Source organism: Leucoraja erinacea, chromosome 9 (assembly GCF_028641065.1).
Source record: "Leucoraja erinacea ecotype New England chromosome 9, Leri_hhj_1, whole genome shotgun sequence".
NCBI lineage: Eukaryota > Metazoa > Chordata > Chondrichthyes > Rajiformes > Rajidae > Leucoraja > Leucoraja erinaceus.
The window spans coordinates 24,896,567-24,913,901 of NC_073385.1; the positions used below are offsets into that span (position 1 = coordinate 24,896,567).

A 17,335-nucleotide genomic window follows, 5' to 3' on the forward strand; every position below is an offset into this window, starting at 1 on the left:
ACTGGCAATTCTACTCCTATCACATGACATGATTCGGGTCTTTCTCTGCTTGAATAGCATGCTTGCTGCATTTTTGGGTGTTATTTTTGAGTGATATTTTACACAGTACCCTAATAAAATTTCCAATAGACCAGGTCAGATTAATGGGAGCATGGAAACCAGGTCCCCACTGAGTGAAAATAGAACATGGGAAGCAGGACCTGTTGAAAGGAATTGGAGTATGGGAACTGGGACTCCTAGGTGGGAAGATAGACACAAAATGTTGGAGTAACTCAGTGGGTCAGGCAGCGTCTCTGGAGAAAATAAATAGGTGACATTTTGGGACAAGGCCCTTCTTCAGACAGATTGTAGGGGGTGGAGTGTGAGAAATGGAAGCCAGAAAGGACCAGGCCAAATTAGGGTCAGCAACAGATGACCTCGGGCAGATTGATTTTCTGACCGGCCATTTGTTGGTTCGGGTCAGTGTGATCCTAAGAGGGATGCATCATTGTGAACTGTGGAACTGGTTAACAGACTGGTTAACGGTGGGGGGATGAGGGGAAGGGAGTGTATGTGGAAATTAGATATGGGTCACAGAGGAGACGGTGTGAGGGACCCATCTATGTCAAAAGTGGGGAGATCACGTTAACTCCTAAGTTGGAAGGGAGTGTAGGAACCTGACTCCTGATGTGATGGAGGAAAATTGGATACCAGGAGGCTTGTAATGGGAAAGGAGTGTAGGAACCAAGGTCATTGCAGGAGCTGGGGCCCCGGTGAGTGGGAAGGGAGTAAATATTACTGGTAAACCTGCTGTTGAATTATTGGGATTTCTGAATTGTCAGATGGTGGGTTATATGAGTTTTAGTGAAGATTAAATGAATGAAAACTTTATTGTCATTCAGATATACACCTAGACACAATGTACCTTGAACAAAATTTCGTTGCATTTTACTCTCCAAAATCAGGTAATAGTTAAAAGTTCTAGGTGCGTCCATAAAAATGCCTCGTGTGCATGGTTCTGTAAAATAAATATATATAAAAAGTTTTTATATATATAACTTTTGAAGTTGGTAGGAGCTGCTTTATCTCGCAATATAAAGTTCTCACTGATTTGGGAGCTGTTGGGAGCTGTATGGGAGCTGTTGGCCACAGTAACTCTTACTATGGAAGAGTCTTCCCTAAAAATGGATGGATTTTGTCTGCATGGGAAAGCTGAGCTGAGCAAATTGTAACAAATTGGGTGAAATGCATTTCTGATTGCCTCAGGGGTTTAGAGTGGATGCAAAGTGTGGGTATGGTATGAAAGATGAGTTCCTACAATTAAAAGAATGGTTTCATGTTTACAGCTTTTAAACCAAATAACCCCCTTTTGTCCTGTCTCTGAGATAGATGATTTTTTTTGCACATGTGGTTTTCATATATTAGAAAGAGACTCTGCACGGTCCACTAGTGGCGCTGCATTGAAGGCGCCTCTGCCTACAGCCTGTCCGTTTTTTCCTATCTTTTTTTTATTTTAGTTTGTCTAACAGTTTTGTTTTGGGGATTCTTTAGTTTTTCTATGTGGGGGAGGGTTAAGGGGGAAACCGCTCCCCAGTCGCTTCCTAGCGAGGATGCGACTATTTTTACAAGTCACGTCCTCGCCCCCCACCTCGCGGCCTACCAGCTGGATCAGAGCGGCCTTTCCTACCTGAGATCGGGGACCAGACCAGAGCTTCGGCAGCAGCGGCGCGGCGCTGGATTCACCGTGGAGCGGGTGAGGCCTGCTTGGATCGCCGTTTGAAGCTCTAGAGCATTGGGCCCGCTGCTCCAACATCGCGTGGCTGTGGTTCGCGGAGCTCCCAACGCGGGCAGCGCAGATCGACATTGCGGAGACCCTGGGGCCCTTTGCCGAGGGCCGCCAGTGTTGAATTTCCACCCAGCACGGCCTGCGGACGTCGGGAGCTGCAGAATCCGAAGGGAAGCGGCGGCCATTTTGGAGGTTCAAGCCGTCGAGGTTGGCCTCCCGTTCCAACGTCAGAGTTCCAACATCCCGGCGAGCGGGCCTGAGCGACGGGCTACCCATAGCGGCGATTGCAGAGAGTTCCGGAGGCTCCGACCACGGGTGAACATCACAGGAAGAGACTGACTTTGGTGCCTTTACTCACAGTGGGAAACTTTTGATTCTGCTGTGTGGGGATGTTTTATGTTGAACTCTATCGTGTGTTTTGTTCTTTGTTTTATTGTCTGGCTGTATGGTGATCACATTGCACTGTGCCAACTGGCACATGTGACAAATAAATGTATCTTGTATCTTGTTCTGCTATGTTAAGAATTGCTGAAACCCTCAATCCCTATTTTTTCAGAATTATGTTTCAGTGCAGTACCCTATCCTCCACCTTAGTCAGTTCCCTCCTCCTATTTTTTTTAATATAAAGTCTTGCTCTGCCTGTCCTCAATGACCCTCTAGTACCAGTAACTAGTTTTCCAAGGCCTTTGTTTGTCATCCAAGTGTTTAACCTAATTTCTCAAACTTGCCTATCTTTTTAACCTTCTTCAGCTTTCCAATCCCGCAGTCACACTTTTGTCCCTCTCACTCTGGCCTTTGGTGCACTCGCCTCCTTTTGTCCACCATGCGGTGGCCCACATTGGAATTCCTATTCTGAGCCAGTCTGTCTTTCCACATTGAGGATAGACACAAAAAGCTGGAGTAACTCAGCAGGTCTTAGGATAAAAGGAATAGGTGACGTTTTGGGTCAAGACCCTTCTCCATCACATCCCTCTCTTGCTGTCTGTCTTTCCTTACACCTCACCTATGGCTAAATTCTTGGTCTCTTCTTCTCGATTCGGGCATTTATTTCTGATTCTATGAAGTATCTTGGAATGTGTTTCTTTTTTAAAAGCAGTATATAAATCCCAATTGCTGTTGTTTTGTAAAGATGACAGGACGCTAATTAAAAAGATGAAATTACTCATTATTCCGAACATATCTTTGTGTATTCCTATGCAAAAAACAAATTGTTTTTATATGATCCTAGTGCAGAATGTCATCACACTTTGGGAATATGTTTGGATTTGTGTACACTTGCAAATAGAATCTCTATTCACAACACAACAGAGTCAAGCCAGTGAATGAGCGTCAGGTCGCAAATGTAGACTGAAAGCAAACAGAGACAGTTTGCTCAGTCTATGTAAAGAACAGTGGAGATCAAATTTATAAAAGCAAAACCAGCATTTCTCCACAATAAAAACAGGGCAATTTTGCCAGGAAAATGTAATGTGTGGCAGGTCACACAAATAATATGAAAATATTGGTGTCAAGCACTTCCAGCATTGCCGTAGGTACTCCAATCATCCGCACTTAGCCTGGGATTAGCACTGACATGATTTGCAGCCATACGAATTTGCCATTTGTGATGATATTGAAAGTAGAGATCTTTAGCTTAATATCCAGATAGAATTGCTTGGATAAAAATAGGTTCAGTTTTATGATTTGACTATTTTCAACTATTGGGAGAATTGGTGCAACAAAATCTAATAAGTGACTGATGTTGTATCAGGGCCAAAGTCTTGTAGATCATGGTTATTAACGCTATGGGACTGCTCATAGAATTGCTCAGCACGAAACAGGCCCTTTGGCCCACCATATCTGTGCCAGCCTTTTTGCAATCTTCACTAAACCCATTTATTTTTGTAAGGACTGTATCCTTCTATACCATGTCTATTTAAGTGACTGTCTAAATGTATCAAACATAATTGTACCTAGAATCCTTGAATTCCTATCAACCGAAGGAAAAAATATTTAAAATAGATTAAGGTGCTGTGAAATTCCTTCACTCATCAACTTGCATTGGTTCCATCCTATTACAATTTAAAGTGTAGAAAGCAGTGGGCTAGGACTCACTGGCTTATGCTAGCGGTTTCAAGTGGAAATGCTGTGTTTTATCCAGTTAAGCTATAATAGGTAGAGAGACACAGACTACAGATACTACAATCTTGAGTACAAAATAAAGTGTTGGAGGTGCTCAGTCAGTCAGGAAGCATCTCATCGAGTCATAGTCATGGAATCATACAGCATTGAAACAGGCCCTACGGCACAACTTGCAGAAACACCAACCACCATAGCCCCATCTACACCAGTCCCACCTGCCTACATTTGGCCCATATCTCTCGAAACCTATCCTATCCATATCTATATTACTAAAAGTTTGATCTTGACCACTTCCTGTTGTTCTGTATATTGATTTTAGAAAAAACGCTACCACTTACGGCTGTGATTTTGGCCATCTTACTCAGAGTCCCCCTCCGTTGCGCAGGACAAGAGGATTTTTCCCATCGATTAAAAATAAAAGAGTTATTAGTGTTTAAAAACAGTTGAGATTCTCTCTCCTGTAGGCCACGCCCCTTCCGGAGGGACTATAAAACTCGGAAGTGTTGAGTGCCTCAGTCAGTCTCTGCAAGATGGGGGGAGCGAGAGGGTCACGTCGCAGTCCGAGCTGTGAATAACACTGAACACATGTCTACTAAACTGTGAGTGTGGTTTTAGTGACCTTGAGTGCCCTTAATCTGGTTGGTTTGAAATAAAGCACAGCAAATGGCTGGTGGTGGTTGGTTTGAAAGAAATAAAGCACAGCAAATGGTTGGTTTGAAATAAATAAAGCACAGCAAATGGCTGGTGGTGGTTGGTTGGAAATGGCAAATGATTAAAAGTCTAAACTTGACAACTTCCTGTTTGCACTGTTTATTGATTTTAGATAAAACGCTATCACTTATGGCTGTGATTTTTGGCCATCTTACTCAGTCCCCCTCCGCTCATCAGGTGCAGAGGATTCTTTCCATCAATGAAAAATAAAAGTGTTATTAGTATTTAAAAAATGTTGAGAATCTCTCTCCTGTCAATCACGCCATGAAGGCCACGCCCCTTCTGGTGGGAGGGATTATAAAACCCGGAAGTGTGGGTGTGGCTCAGTCTCTGCAAGATGGGGGAGGGAGAGGTCATGATTCTGTCTGAGCTGTGAATCAACTGAACACACTGTATGTCCACAGAACTGTGAGTGTGGTGTTTATGTGGTGTTTTGGGGGGGGTTGTGGGGGGGATGGGGGGTGGGGGGCTGGGGGGAGGGGGGGAGGGGGGGTTGGGGAGGTTGGGGAGGTTGGGGGAGTGGTGGCCTGTAGGGGAATGGGTTGGGAGGGGGGGTGATTGTGGGGGAAGGTGATTGTGAGGAAGGGTGGGTTTGTGGGGTTGTGTGGGTGGGAGGGAGGGGAGGCTGTGTGGGGGGGTTGTGTAGGACGGGGGGGGATGTGTGGGGTGTGTGTGTGTGTGTGGGGGGGGGTTATGTGGGCGATAGGGTGTGGGCAGGGGGGCTTGTGGGGGGGAGGTGTGTGTGTGGGGGGGGGGGGGGGGGGGGTGTGTGGGCAGGGGGGAGTGAGCTCAGAGAAAAGACGGGGGAAGAGCCATGGGGGGAGGGGGGTGTCACGGGGGAGGAAGAAGAGCCACGAAGGGGACCAGAGGGGTAATGGTCCCTTTCGTTGGCTCCCCTTCGTTAGATATTTTACTATGTATTTTGCAATTTAAATATCAAAACTCCCATTTAAATAGTTTTTAACTGTTTCTTAATGTCAGACGTTTCAAGACTATTTAAATTATCTCTGAGCGTTAAATTTGGGGTGCTTTGTGAATGAGGTCCCTTCACTAATTGGCCAGAGTCCTGCCACTGTTAAGACCAAACTGAGGATATTTCAGGCTACACACTGTTTCTCAGCCAGGAGGGTGTGGGAATGTGATAACTTCTGAGGGCTGTTCTGGGCAGGGGGAATAAAATAATTAGCTTCACACGGATTACCTGCATGTGTAGTGTTGCAGGTGAGTTTGAGTTTTAGCGTACTCACACTCTGAGTACTTTCCAAACATAGTCAACCCTGATTTAAGATGCTTTGGTTGAGAAAACATAGAGCATAGAACAGTACAGCTCAGGAACTGGCTCATCTGCCACAATGTCCAAGCCAAACACAATGCCAAGTTGAACTAATCTCTTCTGCCTGCAAGTGATCCAAATCCTTTCATTCCTTGCATATCCAAAACGTATCCATGCGTGCCTATCCAAAAGCCTTTGAAACACCACTATCGTATTTACCTCCACCACCACCCCTGGCAGTGCCTTCCAGGCATGCACCACCACTCAGTAAAAATAACTTACCCTGAACATCTCCTTTAAACTTGCCCTTCCTGACCTTGAAACTATTCTCTCATTTCTCTCATTTGACACTTCTACACTGGGAAATAGGTTCTGCCTATCTAACCTATGTATTCCTCTCATAATTGTATATATTTCCATTAAGTCCTCCTTCAGTCTTGACTTTTAATTTAGTGGAAAAGACCCGTTATAAGTTACTGCTCATTTAAAAAAAAAAAAAACACTTCCAGTATGTGAATACTTCATGAATCAATTATTGCTATGATCATTAACTGCGGGATCTCTTTGTGTGAAAAGACAAGACCACTATATTTGCATGAATTTTATCTGCAGTCATTTTCCAAGATCACAATTTATCTCAGAGTCTGAACGATAGTGTTACAACTTTCCAGCATAATGGGCCTGTCCCACTTAAGCGACTTTTTAGGCGACTGCAGGAGACTACGCAGTCGCCACATGTTCGCGGGTGGTTGCCGGGGAATCGTCTGCATTGTCGTGAGGAGTTCCCGCATTCTGGGAACTAGTCGCGGCCTCAATACGGTCGCCGCAAATTTTTCAATATGTTGAAAAGTTAGCGGCGACCAGTAGCGAGAATTCTCGTGTCGTAGGTGGGTCGTCAGGAGGTCCTAGTGGGTTGCCAGGAGGTTGTAGCCGGTGCTGACCGGTGAATTTCATTGGCTCATTGGGGGTAAAAAAAACATTAAAAAACGTAAGCAGTAGCTTTCAGAACCAAGGATAACCGACCGGTAATGTTAATGTTCGCCGAGCGTCACAGCCGTGTATCTTTGGCTTCTTAAAAGTTGTCTCCATTCCTTCTCTATCCTTCTCCCTCCTCTTTTAAGGGACTTACCGTACACTGTGCTTTAGCCGTCTTAATTATAGCGCCAACCTTCCTGTTCATCGTAGTGTGTGTCTGTATCACCTTGGCTTTGCACCGTGTGAATTTCACTCAGACAGCGCCCCCCCCGCTTACCCTGTCCCCCGCCTGCATAACGGGCTGGTGAAGGAAGGTGTGTGTGTGTGTGTGTCTCTGTTTGCCAGTTTTTCAGGCATCTGCCGGCAACTTGACAGTCGCCTGAAAAATCGCCTAAGCAGTCCAAAGGCACATATGTGAATACCTCATGAATCAATTATTGCAATGATCAGTAATTGCCCGACCTCTTTGTGTGAAAACACAACACTACTATATTTGTCTCTGCATGAATTTCATCTGCAGTCATTTTCCAAGATCACAATTTATCACAGTCTGAACGATAGTGGTACAACTTTCCAGCATAAGGGAAGTTTTGAATTACAGACCATGTTACTAGGTCCAAGTTGAGTTGATGGCTCACACTGATCTGGAACTCTCTATTCTCCTGGTTTCATTAAACTGTCAGTAACCTTCAATCAGCCAGGTTCCTGTTAAAGAGAAATCGTGTTGCAGGAAACAACATTGCAATTAAAAGACAGAATCCTACAGGTGGATTATAAATAGAGGAATGGAATTAAGCAGCAGGATCTGGAGAGCAACATTCTGCAGATAATTCCCAGTGGCTGGGGTTAATAGAGATAGGAGGTTAGTGCATGGCTGGAGAGAAGCTTTGTATTATTGGGTATTGGGACTGGATCTAGTGAGACATATACAGGGCAGATAGTTTGTACCTCAGTGGGGCTGAACCAATTCCTTGTAAGCAGGTTAGTTGGTGCTGTAAGGGTTGGTTTAAAAGTGCTTGGCAAAGAAATGGGATGTTGCTTCAGGAAGGTGAAAAGGAAGACTGGAAACAGAAGGCATGAAATTGATGAAACATTTGGAAGGCACAGCGAACACTTTGGAAAAAGAACAAAAAAGGCAAGCTGGTTGTCTTAAATGCAAATAGTAGTGAAGAAGGCAGATGCACTGAAGGCACTGATAGATTTATGGAAACACTCCAAAATAGGCTTGAAAGAGCATAGAACTGACAACCCAACATTCCTGGTTTCATATAGAAGAGAGAAAGGGGTTAAAAAAAGGTTGGGGAAAGGGGCAATTGGTGGCATTAGTGGTTAAGAAACAATGGAGAAGTGATATTATAGTAGAGGGATGGTCAAATGTAGCTTTAGGGGTTGTAACAGAGACCAAGTATAGACCGATAAGGAATTGGGAGTGCATGGAAGCACAAGAGACTGTAGATCAAGGGTTCCCAACCAAGGGTAAATTCACCCCCAGGGAATAAATTTCACCTACTCAGGGGGTAAATTTGTAGATTCTGGATTTGAACATATTTTTTCTCATTCACTGACTGTTTAGTTCTGGTATACTGATATCTGTTCATCATTAGTTGTTCATAAATAAGTGAAATAATATTGTTATGTGCTATTAAAGTTGCCAGGGGTAAACGGGGTTGAAAAGGTTGGGAACCCATGCTGTAGACGCTGTGAAAAAAGAAAGCAGCTGAGGAACTCAATGGTCAGGCAGCATCTGTGGAGGAAGTTAGCAGTCAACCTTACTGGTCATACCTATATGCCTAGCTAAAAGCCTCTTAAAAGCCACTATCATATCTGATTCCACTACCACTTTTGGCACCATCCTTTGCACCCATCAAGATCAGAATGATGCCAATTCTGTGATCAAGGAGGTAGAGTATGAAATGTGATACACATGTTAAAAAAAAGTTGTTTAACATTTGAAATTGATAAATTGTAGGACCGTGATGATATACGTATTGGGTTCTGAGAAGAACAATAGAACATGGCCTATTGCTTTTCTCAATTCCAATGTTATGTCTACTTGCCCTATTATTTATCAGGATTGTGTCTGATCTTCTGTCTCAAGCTTTTTTTCTCTGAATTATGCTGATATTCCTCAATTCCCTTTGTATACAGAAATCTATTACCTTGATTTGAATTGATTCAATGACTAAATCTCCACAGCCCTGCATGGTAGAGAATTTTAACAATTTTTCTCTGTCCCAAGTACCTTGCTGGTTAGTTTAAGAATGTGACTCCTGGTACTAGACTCCTGAGCCTGGGAAAGCATACTTCCCCATAGAGCCGTGTAAGAACTTTGTAAGTTTTGATGTAATCTCCTTTTATTCTTTAAGCTGTTGGAAGTAGGGATTTTGTCTGTTCAATCTCTTATATATACTGCCGCCGTAGGATTCAGTCTAGCAAATCTTTGTTGCACTCCCTTTGTGGCAGGTGTACTCTGTATTTTATGGGAGATGGTCAAAACTGTACACATTCTAAGTATGGCCATTCTAAGTATAGACTCACTGAAGCCTTGAATCATTACACTAAACACATTTACTATGACGCACAAATCCTCATGTAATAAATCATTTACTTTCCTAATCTCTTATCATTATAAAAAATATACAGCAGGGGATCTGACCACGATTTTCCACCTTCTCTGCCTATAGGAGTGGTGTCAATGGGTTGCAGGGCTCCCCAAAATCATGCCTTCATTTAAAAAGAGTTGGGGTAAACTGTGTAACTACATGTCAGTTGGTTTAACATAATTGACGAGTAAATTAGTAGGAGCAATCCAAGGTGAGAGCACAAAACTTCATTTAGCAAGGCACAGATTAATCAAAGATGGCAACAATGAATTTATTAAAGGGTGGTCAAGACCGATGAACTTGATTGAATTTTCAGAGATGAGATCATAGACTGTTGATAAGGGCAATGTGATTAATAATAATAATAATAATAATAAATCCTTCATTGATCCCTTCAAGGAAATTCAGATGTCCAGAAGCCCCCAACCAACAAACCCACACATTCAAAACGAACGCAGACAGAAAATACATAAAATACATTGTGGACTCTACCTGAGAGCAATAAATACTTAAAAAGGCCAATAAATAACAAGTAAAAATTAAAAAGTGCAAAAATGCATCCCCCTACAGCCTAGCGGTCAGTATTTAAAAAATCTAATGGCTGCAGGGGTGAAAGATCTCCTGAACCGCTCCGTCCTACAGGGCAGGGAGAGGAGCTGGTTGTTGTTCCGAGTGTTCTTTTGACTCTCCAGAATTACATGGAGGGGTTGCCCGGGGTTTTTCAGGATGACCTGCACCTTGCACCTCGTAAGCCTCTCAAGCACATCCATCCCAGAGTCTACTCTCCCCTCCAGCACTGAGCTAGCTTGTTTAACCAGTTTGTCCAGCTTGTTATTGTTTTTTCACTAATGCTGTTGCCCCTGCAGACAACAGCGTAGAAAATAACACTTGCAACCACAGTGTTGTAAAACATGTGCAGCATATCATTACACACATTGAAGGATTTGAGCCTTCTGAGGAAAAAGAGTCTGCTCTAACCTTTTTTGTAGAGGGAGTCAGAGTTGACAGACCAGTCCAGTTTGTTATCAAGGTGCACTCCATGGTATTTATATGTCTGCACCACCTCAATATCAGCCCCTGCAGCATTGACCGGCTGAAGGGGGAGCTTGGACCTGCCAAAGTTAACCACCATCTCTTTAGTCTTAGTTGTGTTCAGGATGAGACAGTTCTCTTCACTCCAGGCACAGAAGGCACTGGTCAAGTTCCTGTATTCCTCCTCATGCCCGTTCCTTACACATGCCACAATCGCTGTGTCATCTGAATATTTCGGTACGTGGCATGTGTCAGACTTATAGTTAAAGTCTGCAGTATACAGGGTGAAGAGGAACGGGGCCAGAACCGTTCCCTGTGGGGCTCCAACATTGCACACCACTGTGCCAGAGACACAGTCCCCCAGCTTAACAAACTGTGGATGAGCCGTCAGGTAGTTGCATATCCAGGGGGTAAAGGTGGAATCCACCCACATCTTCTTAAGCTTGTCATTCAGTCTCCATAGATTTTTGTAAGGTTTTGAGGATGTTTTGTAAGTAAAGCCCATGGGTTGCAAGCAAGGGGATAAATTGGATCCAAATTCATTATATTTCTTGTGACTAGGGCACTGTTTGCATGGGATTCCAAAGACCCTTTACTGTGTGTAACATATGTTCATGATTTATGCTTAAATTTAGGTGGTATTGCAAAAATGTTTGCAAATTTACAAATGTAGGCTGTAGTTGATAATGAGGAGTAAAGCTTCAGACGGCAGCAAGGTAGAGATGGCCTGGTTATGTCGACAGAACAATGGAAAATGGAATTGAATACAAAAAAAGTGTGCGTATCTCTGCGGAGGTGCAGAAAGACAAGGGAATACACCACAACGTAGATTTTGAGTGTGTGGAGGAATAAAGGGACATTGGTGTGTACATTCACAGATGGTTAAAGGCAGAAGACAATGTCATGTGTTACAAAGTTTGCAACTTTGTCAGCGCCGTTCATGTGGTGACTCTTTGCAAAGCTTGGGCTTGTAAAACAAAGAATTTCACTGTGACTTGTCATAATTGACAATAAACCAATAATCAATTCATTCATTCATTCGTTCATTCAAAGTTCATGGAGTGATTTTCTTTCATTATTAAGATGTAGAATATAAAAATGTTATGACAGAAATTTGGGATAGCCTGGCATTGATTTTTGAAGGGAGTTATAATTTAGGTGAATGAGGGGCCGAGACAGTGTGAAGAGGAACAGGTTAAAACCATTAGGCATAGGCTCAAAGTAGAAGGGTCAGAAGGAAGATGAGGAAAGGTGGTGGGATCTGGAATTTATTGTCTGAAAGGATGGTAGAGGGAGAAATGTAGATCAGACAAAACATATATGGAGAGTTAGGACCTGCAGGCCTATGTGCTGGAAGGTGAATTTACGCTAAATAGCATCAGGATGGACTGATTGGCTTCCTTTTATGTTGTAAGTTTTCTATCATTTAGTGCATAGCCACCTGACGTATTTATGAACTGTTAACCCACAACAAGGCAGCAGTTTTACATATTATCCGTCAGATTTTCCCCTTCTATCTCATTCCAGTACTGCTGCATTCCTGTGAGACCTGGAACCTGTCATCCTCCGGGCCATTGCTGCAAGATGGCATTATGTTGGGTAGTACAATTTTTCAATGATTGCATTAAGAGGAAGAAAAAGATAGTCAGACCGCAACAGTAAGAAAGAAAATAATTGATTGCGGCTTTAAAAAATCCCCCCTATCTGTAAAGAAGAGGCTCTTCTGTTTGAGTAGTTTCCTTACTAGAGTGATGAAATTGACTGTCTTTACAGTAAGATAAATCTCCATACTTAAAAAGGTGCACATGGCTTTTAAGTCAGCAACTTTCCTACTTTCTCCTCCCCTTCTCAGCTCTCCCTCAGCCCACATCTTCATTTCTTCTTCCCGCCCCCCCACCCCACCCACACATCAGTCTGAAGAAGGGTTTCGACCCAAAACTATGCCTATTTCCTTCGCTCCATAGATGCTGCCTCACCCGCTGAGTTTCTCCAGCATTTTTGTCAACTTTCTTTTCCAAGTTGAATTAGTTATTAATTTATTAATCTTGCAAGTTCACAAATCTCCGCGGGAGATTGAGGGTGAGTTAGAACTGCTTTTAGGCATGAAGGGTGAACGGTGGGTATTTTCAAACATGGCATTGGAAGTGCGAATCAATGATCAACTTGGTTTACTGATGTTGAGAGCCAGGTTGTTGTGCTGGCACCATTTGGTCAGACGGTCGATCTCACTTCTATACTCTGTGATCCCCATCTGTGATTCGTCCAACCATAGTGGTGTCATCGGCGAACTTGATGATGGATTTCGCACTATGACTGGCTACGCAGTCATGGGTATAGAGTGAGTAAAGCATGGGGCTGAGCACGCAGCCTTGAGGTGTTCCCGTACTAATTGTTACTGAGGATGAAGTGATTCCTCCAATTCGAACAGACTGTGGTCTGTGGGTGAGGAAGTTGAGGATCCAATTGCAGAGGGATGCACAGAGGCCCAGTTCCGTGAGCTTGGTAACCAGCTTGGAAGGGGTGATGGTATTAAAGGCCGAGCTGTAGTCTATAAACAACAGCCTGACATAGGTGTTTTATTCAAATGGTCTAGTGCAGAGTGGAGAGCCAGTGAAATTGCATCCTCCGTTGACCTGTTGCGGCGTTATGCGAACTGTAGTTGGTCGAGGTTCTTGTCGAGGTAGGAGTTGTTGTGCACCATAACCAACCTCTCAAAGCACTTCATCACCACAGTCGTTAGTGCCTCAGGTCAATAGTCATTGAGGTATGTCACCTTACTCTTGGACACCAATATTATTGTTGCCCTCTTAAAGCAGGTGGGAACCTCAGACTTCAGAAGTGAGAGGTTGAAAATGTCCGCAAAAACTCCCGCCAGTTGGTCTGCACGGATCTTGAAAACTCGACCGGGTATACCATCAGGTCCAGGCACTTTCTGAGGGTTCACCCCCTTGAAGTCTGACGTTAGCCTCTGTGACTGTAACACCGTCAGGGCGAATAGGGGCTCGGGAAGGCACATTAGTGTTCTCCCTATCGAACCGTGCGTAGAACGCATTGAGCTCATCAGGGAGTGATGCTTCGCTGTCATTTAAGCTACCTCCCGATTTCGCCTTGTAGGAGATGATGGCATTCAAGCCCTGCCACAGTTGCCGAACATCCGTCTCATCCTCCAGCTTAGAGCAGGTCCCTTTTGGTCTTTTTGATGGCCTTACATGGGTCGTATCTGGACTTCTTATAGACCTCTGCATCGCCAGACCTGAATGCCCGGGATCTGGTCTTCAGGAGAATGCAATCTCATGGTTTATCAAAGGCTTCTGGTTAGGAAACACTCAGAAGGTTTTTGTTGGAACGGAGTCCTCCACACATTTCCTTATGAAGTCTGTCACGACTGTGGCGTATTCATTCAGGTCCGTTGCCGAGTCCCTGAACAATGCCCAGTCCACAAACTCCAAGCAGTCCTGGAGTTGTTCCTCTGCCTCCCCAGACCAGCTCTGTGCAGTCCTCACCTCTGGGGGCTTCCTTTGTACACCAGCATCTGCGGTTGCATGTTTCTACACATGGGGGTCCTTAGGTTGCCCTGCTCCACATTTTCTCTCATGTCTACGGTAACCTTTTTGCGCAACCGTGGTTGCTTTAGGCAGGTAACCGTTAAGTCGGATATCTTTCCCAGTGATCATTGTGGAAATGACAGAGCATCTACGAGCCTTTCATGAAGCTTCTCATGGGAACCGTACAGACCGTGTTTCAGCACATGTGTAACCCCCTGTAAGGTAATGTTTCTTGGTATGTTTTGGTGTTGGGGGTGGGGCGAAGGATCGGGGGAAACTTTTTTCAGCCACTTGACTGAGATGCGATTTATTTCCCGTGTCGCATCTCCGTCCCCTCCCGCGGCCTACAATGTGTAGTTGGCGGCCTTTCCTGGGGACCGGCCTGGAGCTTCAAGCTGCGGGCGCGGTGCGGACTTACCATCGCGGAGCGGGTGACCCTTTGCTGAGGATCGCCAGCAAAAGCGCTCCTACCGCGGGGCCTGTAGATTTTAACACAATGAAGCTGTGGCCGACCCGGGAGCTCCATGCTGCGGAGTGTTCCAATCCATCCCGACGCCGGAGTTGCGATGCGAGAGCTTGGACATCGGACCGTCGACAGCGGCGAACTGCGGAGGGTTCAAAGACCCCGACCACCATTGGTGAACAAAGGAGGAAGATGACTGAACTTTATTGCCTTCCATCACAGGGGGGAATGTTGATTCCACTGTGTTAGAGTTAGAGTTTCCTTTATTGTCATTCAAACAATAGTTTGAACAAAGTTGTGTACCTTGCAGTCATGACAGAAAAATAAGCAACAGAACACACAATGAACAAAGTTTAACACAAACATCCATCACAGTGAATCTCCAGGCACTCCAGGCATCCCCGCGGCCGATTCCAAGCTCCGCGAATGGGCTGATTCAAACTCCGCGACCTTGGGCGGACGAACCTGCCACCCTCCAGTCCAGCAGATGAAACTGTTGTTGCGGGAGCTCCGGAGAATCGGTCACCAACCTGGGACCTGTGAGCTCCCGATGTTACCGTCCACAGGGCCTGCGGCCGAAGCCTCTAAAACTCTGGTCGGATCGCAGCCACAGCGCCACCACAGCCTCCGAAGTCAGCCAGCTCTCTGATGATAAGTTCACAGGCACTGCCATCTGAGCCCCCAAGGTTGATTTCAGTTGGAGACCGCAAGTTCCGCGATATTAGGCCTCAGCGCAGATGGAGACGGAGATACGACAAGGAAAAGGTTGCATCCCCGTTGAAGGAAGAGGTTAGAAAAAGTCACCCCCCCCCCCCCCACACATACATAACTAAAAATAAACTAAAACATACATCTAACAGGACAAAAGAAAACAAAAAAAAGGAAAAGACAGACGGACTGCAGGCGAGCCGCAACTGCTTGGCAGCGCCGCCACTTCCAGATGGATGTTTATATAAAATGTTATTTTACTTCGGAGTCACGTGAGTGACTACGTGAAGAACCCCGCTAGGACGCATGAGTGTCATATATTGCTACACGCATTGCAACGAGTCACAGCAGGGGGAGGACGTCCCCTTTAGCGACAGAATCAAAAAGCCGACAACAGCAGGTAAGGGACTCTGTGTTTTTCCAACTTACCTTGCAGGTGGAAAAATGGACAGAGCGACTAGAAGGAAGGCTGCAAAAAAGCTGGAGGGGGAGAACCGCGGAGTTGCGGGCAGCCAGCAGCAACAGCAGCAGCCGACGGCACGGGAATCTCCTGAAGTGGAATCAGCTGTGCCCGACTTCGCTCCCGCACCAGCAAAATCCACTCCTCGGCCGGGCGGGAAAGCGAAGCTAAAGACGAATCGAATGCCAGACTCAGACGAGTCTGACTTTGAGCAGCCGCGAGCGGCCAGTGCCCGTGAGCACCGGGGCCGGTTGGAACGGCTGAGCACCGGGGAACAGGCCGGAGCATTGGACCGGTGGAACGGCTGCAGGACGAGGAACAGCCGCGAGCGGCCAGTGCCCGTGAGCAGGATAACGAGCAGCCGGGAGCAGCCAGTGCCCGAGAGCATTGGAGCAGCCAGTGCCCGAGAGCATTGGAGCCGGTTGGAGCGGCTGCAGGATGATGAGCAGCTGCAAGCAGCCAGTGCCCGAGAGCATTGGAGCCGGTTGGACCGGCTGCAGGAATTGGAGCAGCCGCGAGTGGCCTATGCCCGAGAGCATAAGAGCCAGTTGGAGCGGCTGCTGGAGGAGATCCTCCAAAGTGGCAGACTCCGGGAGATGGAGGCTAGCCACAGTGGGCAATCAATAAGCCCCACAGCGGTACCCCTTGTGGGGCTGCATAGTGTCTCTTCCTCATCAGAGGAGAACACGAAGGATCAGTTCTGGGCTGACCCTGAACAGGGCAGGGAACAACATACCCCCCAGTAAGCCTGGGGTGAAAGAAAATATGCTGGACATGGTAACCCAGTTCTTCCAACCAGACCAAACCGGGGAAGACCTGGAGCCTAAGATAGCAGCTAGCATTGATTACATGTCCTTTAATCAATTACAAACACAGGCTCTATCAGACACCATGGCACGGCATTTACCTCCAGGTAACTGCAAGTCATTACATGTTCCGAGTGTAAACCAGTGCATCTGGAAGCATGTGGGGACAGCAATTCGAACCAGTGATTTAAAAAATTCAAAAGGTCCTAAAAGCATTAATGGCAGGAATAACAGCTTTTGCCCATACTTTGAAGGAGCAGGATATGACCCAAGACCACCAGGATGCACTGACTCTATTGTGCAACTCACAGTATGAGTTGAATAACATTAGAAAAAGTGCAATCCAACCAGCATTGGACCCCAAATTTGCCTGCCTTTGTAAACCAGGAACCTCCAAACCATCAATTCTATTGTTTGGAGGGGATTTACCCAAACAAGTTAAGGAACTGGATGAAGAGGCAAAAACGCTGGGGCTCATAAAGGCAGCCACCAAAACATACTTCGGCAAAAAATATCAGCCCTACGGACCTCCCAGACGGCCAACACAAATCGCAGGGAGCACAAAAACCAGGAGCACCCAACAGCGGTCTTTTTTAGGGCATGGCCCAGAACGACCGCCCTGGAAAATGCGCCAGCCTCCAACCCAACAACAGACCCAAACAATGGCGCCTCAACGTCCACGAAAGATGACGAGGAAATAACACACCTACCACTGGTAACCATGGAGGTAGGTGGGTCTGGTTCCTTAAAAATTAAAGGGAGCACGAAAGTTGGAGGGAGGTTACGATATTATTTGGATGCATGGAATAAGATAACTCTAGACACTTACATTCTAAGCAGTATCCAGGGTTATACCATAGAATTTATACTAAA

At 45.5% G+C, this 17,335-nt stretch overlaps 1 long non-coding RNA gene across 1 annotated transcript in view; it reads left to right on the forward strand.

Moving 5' to 3' along the window:
• Positions 1 to 17,335, forward strand: part of LOC129700150 (uncharacterized) — a 63,904-nt gene that overhangs the window by 35,743 nt on the left and 10,826 nt on the right. The window lies entirely within an intron of this gene.